The sequence below is a fragment of the Actinia tenebrosa genome, unplaced genomic scaffold (assembly GCF_029948245.1).
Source record: "Actinia tenebrosa isolate PJP-AT-01 unplaced genomic scaffold, QUT_ActTen_1.0 PGA_scaffold11__36_contigs__length_13525064, whole genome shotgun sequence".
NCBI classification, from domain to species: Eukaryota; Metazoa; Cnidaria; class Anthozoa; order Actiniaria; family Actiniidae; genus Actinia; species Actinia tenebrosa.
The window spans coordinates 6,864,934-6,877,931 of NW_028292571.1; the positions used below are offsets into that span (position 1 = coordinate 6,864,934).

The 12,998-nt window shown below is 36.4% G+C and overlaps 1 protein-coding gene across 1 annotated transcript in view; it reads left to right on the forward strand.

Annotated features, from left to right (window-relative positions):
* Positions 1 to 12,998, forward strand: part of LOC116295633 (cap-specific mRNA (nucleoside-2'-O-)-methyltransferase 1) — a 34,066-nt gene that overhangs the window by 8,479 nt on the left and 12,589 nt on the right. The gene's annotated exons all lie outside the window — the stretch shown is intronic.

Here is a 12,998-nt window from a genome sequence, read left to right on the forward strand (position 1 = left end):
GTATCGATCTCCTAACCATTAGGTATTTCATGTATCGATCTCCTAACCATTAGGTATTTCATGTATCGATCTCCTAACCATTAGGTATTTCATGTATCGATCTCCTAACCATTAGGTATTTCATGTATCGATCTCCTAACCATTAGGTATTTCATGTATCGATCTCCTAACCATTAGGTTATTTCATGTATCGATCTCCTAACCATTAGGTATTTCATGTATCGATCTCCTAACCATTAGGTATTTCATGTATCGATCTCCTAACCATTAGGTATTTCATGTATCGATCTCCTAACCATTAGGTATTCATGTATCGATCTCCTAACCATTAGGTATTTCATGTATCGATCTCCTAACGGATTAGGTATTTCATGTATCGATCTCCTAACGATTAGGTATTTCATGTATCGATCTCCTAACCATTAGGTATTTCATGTATCGATCTCCTAACCATTAGGTATTTAATGTATCGATCTCCTAACCATTAGGTATTTCATGTATCGATCTCCTAACCATTAGGTATTTCATGTATCGATCTCCTAACCATTAGGTATTTCATGTATCGATCTCCTAACCATTAGGTATTTCATGTATCGATCTCCTAACCATTAGGTATTTCATGTATCGATCTCCTAACCATTAGGTATTTCATGTATCGATCTCCTAACCATTAGGTATTTCATGTATCGATCTCCTAAGCCATTAGGTATTTCATGTATCGATCTCCTAACGATTAGGTATTTCATGTATCGATCTCCTAACGCATTAGGTATTTCATGTATCGATCTCCTAACGCATTAGGTATTTCATGTATCGATCTCCTAACGATTAGGTATTTCATGTATCGATCTCCTAACCATTAGGTATTTCATGTATCGATCTCCTAACGATTAGGTATTTCATGTATCGATCTCCTAACCATTAGGTATTTCATGTATCGATCTCCTAACGATTAGGTATTTCATGTATCGATCTCCTAACCATTAGGTATTTCATGTATCGATCTCCTAACCATTAGGTATTTCATGTATCGATCTCCTAACCAGTAGGTATTCATGTATCGATCTCCTAACGATTAGGTATTTCATGTATCGATCTCCTAACGATTAGGTATTTCATGTATCGATCTCCTATCGATTAGGTATTTCATGTAATCGATCTCCTAACCATTAGGTATTTCAAGTATCGATCTCCTAACGCATTAGGTATTTCATGTATCGATCTCCTAACCATTAGGTATTTCATGTATCGATCTCCTACCATTAGGTATTTCATGTATCGATCACCTAACCATTAGGTATTTCATGTATCGATCTCCTAACCATTAGGTATTTCATGTATCGATCTCCTAACGATTAGGCTATTTCATGTATCGATTCCTAACCATTAGGTATTGATGTATCGATCTCCTAACCATTAGGTATTTCATGTATCGATCTCCTAACCATTAGGTATTTCATGTATCGATCTCCTAACCATTAGGTATTTCATGTATCGATCTCCTAACGGTTAGCTATTTCATGTATCGATCTCCTAACGTTAGGTATCTCCTAACGGCTAGGTATTTGATGTATCGATCTCCTAACCATTAGGTATTTCATGTATCGATCTCCTAACCATTAGGTATTTCATGTATCGATCTCCTAACCATTAGGTATTTCATGTATCGATCTCCTAACGTTAGCTATTCATGTATCGATCTCCTAACGGTTAGGTATTTCATGTATCGATCTCCTAACCATTAGGTATTTCATGTATCGATCTCCTAACCATTAGGTATTTCATGTATCGATCTCCTAACCATTAGGTATTTCATGTATCGATCTCCTAAACGGTTAGGTATTTCATGTATCGATCTCCTAACCATTAGGTATTTCATGTATCGATCTCCTAAGCATTAGGTATTTCATGTATCGATCTCCTCGCCATTAGGTATTTCATGTATCGATCTCCTATCGATTAGGTATTTCATGTATCGATCACCTAACGGTTAGGTATTTCATGTATCGATCTCCTAACCATTAGGTATTTCATGCATCGATCTCCTAACCATTAGGTAGTTCATGTATCGATCTCCTAACCATTAGGTATTTCATGTATCGATCTCCTAACCATTAGGTATTTCAAGTATCGATCTCCTAACCATTAGACATTTCATGTATCGGTCTCCTAACCATTAGGTATTTCATGTATCGATCTCCTAACCATTAGGTATTTCATGTATCGATCTCCTAACCATTAGGTATTTCATGTATCGATCTCCTAACCATTAGGTATTTCATGTATCGATCTCCTAACCATTAGGTATTTCATGTATCGATCTCCTAACCATTAGGTATTTCATATATCGATCTCCTAACGATTAGGTATTTCATGTATCGATCTCCTAACGATTAGGTATTTCATGTATCGATCTCCTAACGATTAGGTATTTCATGTATCGATCTCCTAACCATTAGGTATTTCAAGTATCGATCTCCTAACGATTAGGTATTTCATGTATCGATCTCCTAACCATTAGGTATTTCATGCATCGATCTCCTAACCATTAGGTATTTGATGTATCGATCACCTAACCATTAGGTATTTGATGTATCGATCTCCTAACCATTAGGTATTTCATGTATCGATCTCCTAACGGTTAGCTATTTCATGTATCGATTTCTTAACGGCTAGGTATTTGATGTATCGATCTCCTAACCATTAGGTATTTCATGTATCGATCTCCTAACCATTAGGTATTTCATGTATCGATCTCCTAACCATTAGGTATTTCATGTATCGATCTCCTAACGGTTAGCTATTTCATGTATCGATCTCCTAACGGTTAGGTATTTCATGTATCGATCTCCTAACCATTAGGTATTTCATGTATCGATCTCCTAACCATTAGGTATTTCATGTATCGATCTCCTAACCATTAGGTATTTCATGTATCGATCTCCTAACGGTTAGGTATTTCATGTATCGATCTCCTAACCATTAGGTATTTCATGTATCGATCTCCTAAGCATTAGGTATTTCATGTATCGATCTCCTCGCCATTAGGTATTTCATGTATCGATCTCCTATCGATTAGGTAATTTCATGTATCGATCACCTAACGGTTAGGTATTTCATGTATCGATCTCCTAACCATTAGGTATTTCATGCATCGATCTCCTAACCATTAGGTACTTCATGTATCGATCTCCTAACCATTAGGTATTTCATGTATCGATCTCCTAACCATTAGGTATTTCAAGTATCGATCTCCTAACCATTAGACATTTCATGTATCGGTCTCCTAACCATTAGGTATTTCATGTATCGATCTCCTAACCATTAGGTATTTCATGTATCGATCTCCTAACCATTAGGTATTTCATGTATCGATCTCCTAACCATTAGGTATTTCATGTATCGATCTCCTAACGGTTAGCTATTTCATGTATCGATCTCCTAACGGTTAGGTATTTCATGTATCGATCTCCTAACCATTAGGTACTTCATGTATCGATCTCCTAACCATTAGGTATTTCATGTATCGATCTCCTAACCATTAGGTATTTCATGTATCGATCTCCTAACCATTAGGTATTTCATGTATCGATCTCCTAACCATTAGGTATTTCATGTATCGATCTCCTAACCATTAGGTATTTCAAGTATCGATCTCCTAACCATTAGGCATTTCATGTATCGATCTCCTAACCATTAGGTATTTGATGTATCGATCTCCTAACGATTAGGTATTTCATGTATCGATATCCTAAGGATTAGGTATTTCATGTATCGATCTCCTAACGATTAGGTATTTGATGTATCGATCTCCTAACCATTAGGTATTTCATGTATCGATTTCCTAAGCATTAGGTATTTCAGATGATGGCTACTAAACACTAGGGTGGACTGCGTCGGTGTTTCTAATGAACCAGTTATCGTAGATTGATAAGTTTTACACCGTAGTGAAAATAGGAACTGACGTTTCGGACGTTAGTCCTTCGTCGGAGTCAATAGAAAGTAAGAGTGAGAGAGATTTTTATATATAGTAGAGGAGAGAGAAAACAAACCAATAAGAAAAAAGCAAGCCATAAAACAAAGGAAAACAAAAGAATCGAAGGCAACAATAGGTGAGAAATAACTTAATTATAAGCGAAGCGTTCGTTCATCCCGTGGGGATTAACGGTGCCAAGTGAATGAATTAAGCGCATTTCTTTTGTTTTACGATGATTGTTGCTGCCGTGGGTTAAACACAGACCAAAAACAATAGCATTAAGCTCAGAGTGATTAGCAGAGCTAAACCAGTTGCTCGGCACTTTAACTCTCCATTAGGTATTTCATGTATCGATCTCCTAACCATTAGGTATTTCATGTATCGATCTCCTGACGGTTAGGTATTTCAAGTATCGATCTCCTAACGGTTAGGTATTTCATGTATCGATCTCCTAACGGTTAGGTATTTCATGTATCGATCTCCTAACGGTTAGGTATTTCAAGTATCGATCTCCTAACCATTAGGTATTTCATGTATCGATCTCCTAACCATTAGGTATTTCAAGTATCGATCTCCTAACCATTAGGTATTTCAAGTATCGATCTCCTAACCATTAGGTATTTCATGCATCGATCACCTAACCATTAGGTATTTCATGTATCGATCTCCTAACCATTAGGTATTTCAAGTATCGATCTCCTAACCATTAGGCATTTCATGTATCGATCTCCTAACCATTAGGTATTTGATGTATCGATCTCCTAACGATTAGGTATTTCATGTATCGATATCCTAAGGATTAGGTATTTCATGTATCGATCTCCTAACGATTAGGTATTTGATGTATCGATCTCCTAACCATTAGGTATTTCAAGTATCGATCTCCTAACCATTAGGTATTTCACGTGTCGATCTGCTAACGATTAGGTATTTCATGTATCGATCTCCTATCGATTAGGTATTTCATGTATCGATCTCCTATCGATTAGGTATTTCATGTATCGATCTCCTAACCATTAGGTATTTGATGTATCGATCTCCTAACCATTAGGTATTTCTTGTATCGATCTCCTAACCATTAGATATTTCATGTATCGATCTCCTAACGGTTAGGTATTTTAACAGGTCATCGACCTGTTTCCACACTACGAAAGGTCCTGACTATTTACAACTATTTACAGTCATAAATGGAAAATCATCTGACATTAACATAGCAAAATTTGGAATTCCTCAGGGATCTGCCCTAGGCCCGTTGGTATTTGCTTTGTACACAAACGATATGCCTACTGCAGTTACATCTTGTTCTTTGTACATGTACACGGACGACACCACGATTTTCTGTATAGGAAAGACAGTAGATGAGACCGTATCCGCACTGAACCATGCACTGTCTCAGCTGTATAATTGGTGTATATCCAATTCTCTTACTCCACATCCAACAAAGTGTGAGGGAATGCTGCTGCAAAAGGGCTGTTTTAGTGGTCCTCTTCAATGTCTATTAATAGGACACCACACAAAGTGGGTAACAAGAACGAAGTTACTGGGAGTAACCTTAGACAATAAACAAAACTGGAATGCACATATTATTAGATGTATATTTTAAGATAATTCTACCTTCGGTTACTTATGCGATGCCCATTTGGGGCAGTACACCTAATACTGAAAATTTTAATTGTTTAGAAAAAATACATTTAAGGGCTGCTAGAAGGATTTTTCATTTTCCTTACGACCTTACTGGGTCTAAAGTGCTGGATAAAACTGGTTGGGAACCATTATTTATCACGTACAAAGTAGGCTTGATGCAATTAGCATATTCTACGATTGCACGTTACGTCATCGCGGCCATGTTGGTACCATTTAACAAGATATTTCTCATTAGCATCCATTGTGAACGGCACCACAATGGCCGCCATGTTTTTGTCTTTTGACTCTCTTGAGAATGCTTGCAACCCATCAATGAAATATTCAACAGAACAGTCCCAGATTGTATGAACAATTTACTTGTAAGACATTCAAAATGTACCTTAGGTCCAGAATGGAGAATAATGTTGTTATTGATAGGTTTAATACATGTTTCATGAAAAATTCTATTCACTATAGAGCCTTCGTTTATATACAATCAATCAACTAGTTTTAGAAATTTTAAGAACCGTCTTTTACAATCACCTGAGTTTCTCAGTATTTCAATTTCAATACTATTTCTAATCAATGTAAACCTAGACATGACTACAATAATGTATATTTGCAATGTTTCCTCCTAAATTCTAGATTTATATTTAACATATGTATATATATCTTTTTAGTTCAATTTTTATATTTACACATTTATAACATATTTTTATCTTATTTAGTAATTTTCTGTTACACACGACCCCATAAGCTGTATAGCTTTAAAAATTTAAATAAAGATTTCTATTCTATTCTATTCCGGAACGCAAAATGCTCTGTTCCTCGGAATCACATCTACTTGATAGTTAAAAATAAATCTTGTTGAAACCAACTGAAATAAGTTGTGTTCCTGGCTATAGCTTTTCTGGAAAAAGTTAATTTCAACGATATCCTTAGCATCGTCCTTGTCTTGCACTCTGCCAACATACCAATGTTTTTGGTCCTAAATGCAACCCAGCTGTTTATTTTGATTTTGTTGGTATCAAAGTCCTGTGTTTTATAATAAAACAAAACTTATTAATTAAATGTTTTTGCATTGCAATAAAGGGCTCTTTTTAATCTTACCCAGCTTTCCGTTTTTTAATAAACTGAATCCGGTTTTGCTAAAATCTTGAATTTTGCGTGATTTCCCTAACCCGAAAAGATATAGCAGTTAGTTTGGTAAAAATTAACTTTGAACAATTAAAATCTCATTCGTTATATACTATGATGAAAATAATTACCTTTTAGCTGCTCTTGTTCTGTACTTCTGTATCGAAAGACCAATAATAATAATAATAAAAATAATGATGATTCTAATGATTCTAATGATAATCATAATCATAATCAATAATTATGATGATGATGATGATAAAGATAATGATAATGTACTGTTTAATGAACGAGCAGGAGTGTTTTATCGGGTATAAAACACGAGGCGTAGCCGATAATGATAATAATCATTATCATAATGATAATGATAAAAACAATTTTTCGAGAATCTGATAACAATAGAAGCTTTCTTGGTCACCTTTTGTTTTTCACTTCTTGATGAACTTGCGGTATCATTGTTTTCGAGTTCATCTCCAGTTTTTACCTCTTTCTCCTGTGTTAAGATAGTAGAGTCTCATATTTATTATCGTTCGTGACTTTTCCGTAGTGCTTGGTTTACGGCATTTTTCTCTACTCATAACGAAAGTTAAAAAATTATAAAAATTATAGCACTCATGTATACCAAGGACTGATTGTCGTTGCGATCTTGGATGGCATCTTTCTTCAACGCACACCTTTTAGTAGTGCTGCGCTCAGCAGGAAACACCTTAAAATATAAAAGATCAACATATGTCAGTGTGGCAGTGCATAAAAAGAAGTCACATCGCTTTAAGTATCAATTTATCCTGTTTTTATTGATGTTTGAGCAATTGGCTTCCAATCTCGTACCCAGAGCCCTTATTTCTTACTGCGCATGCTCGACGAAATAATTGGGCTCTGGAAAACTCCAATATTTCCTGTGCTGTGATTGGCTCTCATGAGAACAAAGAAAGATACCGGAAGTAAAAATTACAGTACTAGGGAAAATAAACAAGATGCCGCGTCTCGAAGTACACCAAAAAAGCCTGTAGGGCCGGATTTTTCAAAGTTTTGCCGGTTTTGTAATGAAAATTGTATTGATGTCCATCCAATAGATATTTTCGGAGTTAATGTAACTGAAAACCATCTTCAAAACCTAATTTTCCAAGCGCAAATTCACATGCTCGTTGAACATCATCCGCCATTTGAATTTACCTAGTCTGTCATAATGCGCATGTGCGAGAAACCCAGAATCGGGGTCCTCCGGTTTGGAGTTTTCCAGAGCCCAATTATTTCGTCGAGCATGCGCAGCAAGAAATAAGGGCTCTGGGTACGAGATTGATTGGCTTCATTCTCGAACTGAACAAACATGTAGCTTCCTTTGTTTACCTTATTTACTGTTTTCGACGGAAGTCGAGCAGACTTGCTCTTGTCTTGGGAAGTAAGCTGTAGAAGCAAAAAAAATACAAAAAAGTTGTATGTTGTTTGTGCTTAGCATGTTTGTGCTTAGCATGTTTGTGCTTAGCATGTTTGTGCTTAGCATGTTTGTGCTCAGCATGTTTGTGCTCAGCATGTTGATGTTTATCTGTATTCTTACCTTGGTGGTACCCTTTTTGGATTTGCTCACTTCGCGTAAACGTCGAATCTCCTGTTTTGATAATTTGAAACACATATTAATAACTGAAGCGAGTAATTTTTCGATTTCGTTGATTCTTATTACTCACCTCGTCTTTTTCATTAATACACAGAGTCAAGTAAGAAGAATTCTTTTTTTCCGTTTCAAGAGCCTAGCAATAGAAAAAGTAAATGTCAGTGTTTAATTGAAATTAGAAACCGGGACTGAAACGTGCGAAATTTGTAAGCATATCAAGAAATTGCTCTATAAAACGTGTCGTTTCTGCTCAGCCATTTTGTATGTCCATATATGGAAACTACTTACCATGCATATTTGGAGTTTGAGGTATGTTTGTATCGCAAAAAAAGACCATTTTTTTCGAGGTAAATTTTATTCAAACTTACAGAAATTCGAGTGAAAACACATCTACGTCGGCCATTTTGTTTTTTGTTTAAGAAATGACTGGAGAAGAGACACAGGGTGACACTTGTTTGATAGGCTGTTTACCACAGGAAGCTCGCGAAAACGACACTAATTGTTTGATATGGAATGTAGCTAGTATACGATAGCATACCTTTTCAAGTTTTTCAATTTTGCCTTCCAGATTATCGAAATCCTCTTGCAACTGCATTGTTTCCTAGTAAAAGAATACTCGTGAGGCGAGAGCAAAAATTCCGTGACAGAAAAATGGAATGGCCATCATCGTGTACAAATGTGTAAGAAATAAGATTTGGGGAAAATGAGCCCCGTGAAAGAAAAAACACAAAGGGACAAATATCAGACGAGAATTTACAAAATTTACTAACTTTTCGCTGTTGAATCACAGCGTGGGACAATCACAGCAGAGCTAGAATGTATTGGTTTACCTTCTTGTTTCTGTCTAAATCGTTTTTTAACCTGGCCAATTCTTTTTCACATTCTTTTTTCCCCTGATAACAATTGATAAGATGAAAAATAAATAAGCATATATATTAGTTATATAAAAGACGGAGAAAACATCACCACAGTTGAACCCACTTACAGTAACCGCAATGTGTATTTCTTCGTTGGCCATCTCCAATTTCTTCCTTAACTCTGCTATCTCCACTGTGGATGTATCCTATGTGTAAGAAATCAATGAACGAAAAACAGCCAAATGAATTTCAGAATCTTCAAATAAACATTTCGACTTCATGAGCTTTAGTTTCCCATTTCAGACCGACATATCATTTCCCTACATCAACAATGCGCATGAGAAAACATAAATATAATTCAGGGCTCGTGCTACTCCTTAAACTCCTTGAAAAATTCCTTGAATTTGATTCACGTTTGAAAGGGCACTTGAAAAGCTCTTGAATTTTACGATTTTAGCGAAACTCCTTGAATTTTTGCTTTGATCATTACTTGCATGGTTCTGAAATAGATCTATTCAGAAAGATCAGAAAATCTGAAAGTCGGCCATGTGCAACCACCGTGTAAAACCTTGGCATAGTTAGCTGAACATACTCCTTGAAAATTCGTTTTGGGGTCCTTGTATACTCCTTGAATAGTCCTTGAATTTTAAGTGGTTAACTCAGCACGAATCCTGATAATTAATATGGATACAATTCAAACCAAAAACTTCATACTCCAAGGAATTATAGGCGTGAAAGGGGAAAGAGAAAGCTCAAGCCGAGAAGTTAAGTCTATTCCGCTGAATACCAAAACGTGGAAAAATTTGTACTAATTTTTTGTACTTACTCCTGCAGTGGCCTCTTCTGACTTTCCTGATTTTGCCTTGCTTCTACCCTCTTCTTCCGCTAACGTACCGTCGTTATATTTCTGCAGGATTTCAAATATTTCTGCTTCCTTTTTGATTGGGTCTTTCCCACTTAGACATTTGAATGATGTCTGTAGTACGTTGCCGCATTTCGCGATGTTTTTCTTCCTTCTTTTCGAGGGCTCTAGTTCACCATTTTCGATCTTATCCATTATTCTGTTGGCCATTTCCCAACACCTATCAGAAAGTTCTGACACCTTGTAAAATAAGAAAATGTTTCCACTGCCAGTCTGAAAATCAGAGACAAAAAATTCGGAGTTTCAGATATGACAAAACTGGGTGTAAAATACGGTTACTTTTTGAACAATGCATTAAGTTACCGATGTTCCGTGAAGCTTGAAAACGCGATTGAAGTAGCCTTTTTGATAACTAAACGCTCTCTGAGTCCAGCGTTCTGCTTTTCCACAGTGGTTTTCCAAAAACGTCCTCATCAAAGTAACTGTATATCGAAATGGTGGCGGCCATCCTTCTTCTGTAAATTTGGGCAGGTCGTCCCCGATTACTCTACCAATAGAACGGTGAGATCCGAAGAGGGCACTTGCATTTGATGGGCCATACAATTTTTTATCCAACTTCTCTTTTTGTGCTTTGCTCACACTTGCGCCTACAATCCAACGAAAGACCAATGTAAGGTGCATCAAGCTGATAACTTCCATATCTCAACACACTTTCCATCTATATACCGATCATCAATACATCAACATCATCATCATCATCATCATCATCATCATCATCATCATCATCATCAATGCATATATGAATGCATATATGAATGCATATATATATATTTTTTTTTTTTCCGAACCGTTTTAAAGACAATGATTTTATAGGGACATCTATTTAAATTTATTGTAGCAAGAGAATATTCTCTTGATTGTAGCTAGTTTCCTTTTAGACTGTATAGGTTACGCTGTTACGCTGTTCGCCCTATACAGGTCATAGATTTTTTGCATCTATACGTTTTAGTACTGCACATAATAATAATCATCATAAATTTATATAGCGCTTAAACTATAACATATTCTAATATTAAGTGGTAGATCATTCCATATTCTAGGTCCGGCTACAGCAAAAGCACGGTCGCCTGAGTTTGATTTTGATCTTGGTACAAATAGGAGATTTTTATCATCTGATCTAAGTTTGTATCGCCGTATTGGTTGTGACTGAAATATATTAGTCAAGTACACAGGAGACAAACCATTTACTGCTTTGAACACTAACAGAGCAATTTTGAATTAATCATAATATATATATCATAAATATATCATACATTGGTTTATTTATTTACCTTGTTGTCTCGCTTCTTGACTCGCTTCTTGACTCGCTTCTTGACTCGCTTCTTGACTCGCTTCTTGACTCGCTTCTTGACTCGCTTCTTGACTCGCTTCTTGACTCGCTTCTTGACTCGCTTCTTGACTCGCTTCTTGACTCGCTTCTTGACTCGCTTCTTGACTTGACTCGCTTCTTGTCTCGCTTCTTGTCTCGCTTCTTGTCTCGCTTCTTGTCTCGCTTCTTGTCTCGCTTCTTGTCTCGCTTCTTGTCTCGCTTCTTGACTTCTTGAAATACTGGTCGTGTGCCTCATTGGAGTCGATTGTAAGATGGGGATGGCTGGGATAGCTAGAGGGGATATTTTCTTTTCCTCTGCTATGTCGAAGGGCACGGAAAACGTTAGACCGGAGTAAAAATGTTACAATTATACATTGAAATGAAAGGAACTACGCATGTAAATGAAAACACTGTTGAAGAGCGGTAAGGCATGCTTTGATTTATTCTATAAATAGAGGGGGATATTATAATACTCACTTGGACTTCTACTTTCAATGTCACTTTCTTCAACAACCTTGCACGATTGTAGGACAGTTTTTACAAAGTCTTGGGAGTTGCTTAGGTCACCATCTGATAAACCTCTAAAAAATTCACCAGTAGCGTCCAAATCGCGAAGACTTAACATAATCGGGGAAGAAGATTTCTTAAGGTACACCTACAATGAACAATTTTAGTGATATATCTTTTTTTCTTCTTTTCTTTTGGACGCAGGAATGAAATTCAACTCAACTCGAAACCAAACGGCAATAATAATTTTGTGATACATACCAACACATGCTCATCCTCAAAATCAGAGTGATCGGGAACCTGAATACCAGTGACTGGTCCTAAGTCGGAGTCTACTCCACTGGTCAAAAGAGTTAAGGAATCTGAATCGCTACCGTTATATTGTAGAGTCCAACTGCTTTTGCAGGCCATTGCTCGATTTCGTCTTAATTGACTTCGCTTTCTTCGAGTAGTTGTTGAGCCAACCGTGTTCTCACAAGAAATGTTAATGTTAACTTTTATACTCGCGTGAATTCCTAGAGGTGTTCATCCGACACCAAACTTTCAAGAAGTAACACTGTGATTGGCCCATTCATTTGATTCTCGTTGTTCGTTTAGCTCTGCCTTATTAATTTTCCGGTGTTATATTTAAAATTGTTTAAATTGTCCTAGTGAAAACATTACCATTACAAATGTCATACGCCAAGCACTGTTTTGTGTTTAAATAAATTTTGCACTAAATTTGGGCTATCGCGAATAAGAAAGTGAGACAGTGCGAGCACTAAAAGTGTGCAACACTTTGCACTATTTAAGAGTAAATAGTGCTAATTAAACAATAGAAAACATTAGAATTAGCATAATTTAGCAGTATTTAGTGGTATTTATGTTACCCACATATAGTGTTTGTACTCTACGATTGCACAATGAATGTGCAAGAAGAATAGAGGCTTAAAAGACTCCTGGATCTAGAGGGGGAAAAGACATTTGGTTGCCGACTATCAACGGAACGAGCTCAATAGAACTTGCATGGGAATGTTATCATACTCATCGATAATGATTATCTTTGCTTAGGAGTAACT